We start from the raw sequence: 2,814 nt of genomic DNA, 5'->3' as shown, positions 1-2,814 counted from the left end.
TATTGGATTTGATTTATTATTGTCACATGTATTAGCATACAGTGAAAAGTATTGTTTCTTGCACCCTATACTGACAAGGCATACCGTTCATCGGAAGGAAACGAGAGAGTGCAGAATGTAGTGTTACAGTCATAGCTAGAGTGTAGAGAAAGATCAATTTGATGCAAGGCAAGTCCATTCAAAAGTCTGATGGCAGCAGGGAAGAAGCTGTTCTTGAGGCAGTTGGTACGTGACCTCAGACTTTTGTATCTTTTTCCCGATAGAAGAAGGTGGAAGGGAGAACGTCCAGGGTGCGTGGGGTCCTTAATTATGCTGGCAGCTTTGCCAAGGCAGGGGGAAGTGTAGACAGAGTCAATGGATGGGAGGCTGGTTTGAGTGATGGATTGGGCTACATTCACGACCTTTTGTAGTTCCTTGCTGTCTTGGGCAGAACAGGAGCCATACCAAGCTGTGATACAACCAGAAAGAATGCTTTCTATGGTGCATCTGTAAAAGTTGGAGAGAGTCGTTTTGGACATGTCAAATTTCCTTCATCTTCTGAGAAGGTAGAGGATTGGTGAGCTTTCTTAACTATAGTGTTGGCATGGGGGGAGCACAACAGATTGTTGGTCATCTGGACACCTCAAAATTTGAAGCTCTCGACATTCTCAACTTCATCCCTATTGATGTAAACAGGGGCATGTTCTCCTTTACGCTTCCTGAAGTCAATGACAATCTCCTTCATTTTGTTGACATTGAGGGAGAGATTATTGTCGTCACACCAGTTCACCAGGTTCTCTATCTCATTCCTGTACTCTGTCTCGTCATTGTTTAAGATCCGACCCACTACGATGATGTCGTCAACAAACTTGAAAATCGAGTTGGAGGGGAATTTGGCCACACAGTCATAGGTGTATAAGGAGTATAGTAGGGGGCTGAGAACACAGCCTCGTGGGGCACCGATGTTGAGGATGATCGTGTAGGAGATGTTGTGGCCTATCCTTACTGGTTGTGGGTTGTGAGTTAGGAAGTTCAGGATCCAGTCGCAGAGGGAGGAGCCGAGGCGCAGGCCACGGAATTTGGAGATGAGTTGAGTTTCGCAGGAATAATGGTGTTCAAGGCTGAGCTGTAGTCAATAAATAGGTGTCTTTGTTATCTAGGTATTCAAGGGTTGAGTGCAGGGCCAGGGAGATGGTGTCTGCTGTGGACTTATTGCAGTGGTAGGCAAACTGTAGTGGAGCCGGGCAGTCCGGGAGGCTGGAATTGATTCGTGCCATGACTAGCCTTTCGAAGCACTTCATAATGATGGATGTTCGAGCCACCGGACGATAGTCATTAAGGCTTTTCTTAGGTACCGGGATGACGGTTGTCTTCTTGAAGCAGAAGAGACCTCAGATTCTCAGCCTTTTGGCTAAGATCAAGTGTAGTATCGACATGCTGTGCTTGGTTGAAGTCATTAGGTTACATTTTCGCTTCATTTGAAACAATTTTTAAAAGCGGCATCTCGGCCTTTTGGCTAAGATGCAAATGAGATCAAGCCTTGGAGGAGGAGCTATGCCTACTCCAATCAGCTTGGTTCATGTAGATCAAGCCCAAGACAGGAGGTGAGAGCCCTGTCTTGTCAGCTTGGATGGGGAATGTCTCAACTTGTTGAGACTCTGAATTGGACTTTGATTTGATTGAATTGGAATAAAAGCAAAAAAAAAAGAAACCTCAGACTGTTATAAAGAGAGGCTGAAGATGTCTGCGAATACCCCCACCGGCTAATCCACACAGGATCAGAGTGCTTGTCTGGATACCCCATCCGAGCTAGTCGCTTTCCGTGGGTTGATCTTTGAGAAAGCTGCTCTGACATTTGCAATGTTGACCCCAGATACAGGCTCATCCAGGACTTCCAGGGTGGAGGGCAAGCTCTCACTGCCCTCTTGCTCAAAAAGGGCGTAGAATGTGTTGCGTTCATCAGGGAGAGGTGCGTTGGAGCCGGCGATTTTACATGCCTTTGTCTTGTAGCCTGTCATGCAGACTTGCCATAGTTGGTGGGGGTCGGTGTGGCTAGCCTGGAACTCTAGCTTGGTCTGGTACTGTCGTTTGGCATCTTTGATGGATCTCATTAGATCATATCTGGCTTTCTTGTACAGATCAGGTTCGCCTGACTTGAACGCCTCAGAGCTGGACTTCAGCAAGCAGTGGATATCCCTGTTCATCCATGGTTTCTAGTTGGGAAACACGCAGATTTGCTTCTTTGACACACAGTCTTCTACACACTTACTAATGAAGTCAGTTACTGTAGTAGCATACTTGTTCAGGCTGGTCGCATTGTTTTTAAATACTGACCAGTCCACTGACTCCAAGCAACCCCGTAGCAGATCATCTGATTCCTCAGACCAATATTGCACGACTTTGTTTGATGGATTCTCCGCTTCAGTTTTTGCTTGTAAGCCGGGAGCAGGAGCACAGCCATGTGGTCTGATTTGCCAAAGCATGAGCAGGCGATAGAGCGGTAGGCATGTTTGATATTTGTGTAGCAGTGGTCTAGGATGCTTGGGCCTTTGGTGGAACAGGAAACATGTTGGTGGTAACTTGGTAGTATGCTCTTGAGCTTGGCCTGATTGAAGCCCCCGGCCACGATGAACAAGGCCTCGGGATATTTCATCTCAAGGCTATTCGTAGTGGTGTATATTTTGTCCAGCACAATCTTCACGTCCGCATGGATTGGGATGTAAACTGCCATCAGGATAACAGAAGTGAACTCCCGCAGAAGGTAAGCACCACAATCATTAGTGAGCAACTCCACTTCTTAATCTTATCATTCAATATAAGATTTCAATTTAAAGT

At 46.3% G+C, this 2,814-nt stretch overlaps 1 non-coding gene across 1 annotated transcript; it reads left to right on the top strand.

Moving 5' to 3' along the window:
• Positions 1–1,370: 1,370 nt before the first annotated feature.
• Positions 1,371–1,569, top strand: LOC144501547 (U2 spliceosomal RNA). Its single transcript, XR_013499145.1, has one exon. It is a non-coding gene; the product is annotated as a U2 spliceosomal RNA (small nuclear RNA).
• The last annotated feature ends 1,245 nt before the right edge of the window (positions 1,570–2,814 follow it).

This window comes from Mustelus asterias, chromosome 1 (genome assembly GCF_964213995.1).
Source record: "Mustelus asterias chromosome 1, sMusAst1.hap1.1, whole genome shotgun sequence".
Taxonomy (NCBI): Eukaryota; Metazoa; Chordata; class Chondrichthyes; order Carcharhiniformes; family Triakidae; genus Mustelus; species Mustelus asterias.
Note: the sequence above shows the minus strand (reverse complement) of the source record. Positions and strands in the feature narration are given on the sequence as shown.